The 341-nt window shown below is 35.2% G+C and overlaps 1 long non-coding RNA gene across 1 annotated transcript; it reads right to left on the reverse strand.

Moving 5' to 3' along the window:
- On the reverse strand, positions 1-341 carry LOC105155351. Its single transcript, XR_847302.1, has 3 exons — positions 283-341; positions 117-197; positions 1-51 (listed from the first exon to the last, which is right to left on the reverse strand). It is a non-coding gene; the product is annotated as an uncharacterized LOC105155351 (long non-coding RNA).

Raw genomic sequence — 341 nt, forward strand, 5'->3', positions numbered from 1 at the left:
TGGTTTTGGATGATATGGTTGCTAAAATCAATCTACTCGATTCGATATTTTCTGCAAGCCAACAAGCAGCTATGAAATTCAGATTTGGAAGATCAAAAAACTTTTAATAGAATTACCTTGAAAACCTTATATGGTTACAGTTGTTCGACATCAATAGCTAAAGAAGAACCTTGTACATTTTCCAAAACTTGTGTCACCTACAAGACGAGCAACTTAGATACAATTATTATCCCTGAGGAAGTCAAGAGATCTCTAACAAAGCGTCAGAATTTTGCGGCTTACATGACATTTCACGTCCACAAACCCTGAATATTTCACTAAAGCATGGTTCAACAACTTTA

This window comes from Sesamum indicum, unplaced genomic scaffold (assembly GCF_000512975.1).
Source record: "Sesamum indicum cultivar Zhongzhi No. 13 unplaced genomic scaffold, S_indicum_v1.0 C05657, whole genome shotgun sequence".
In the NCBI taxonomy this organism is placed as follows: domain Eukaryota; kingdom Viridiplantae; phylum Streptophyta; class Magnoliopsida; order Lamiales; family Pedaliaceae; genus Sesamum; species Sesamum indicum.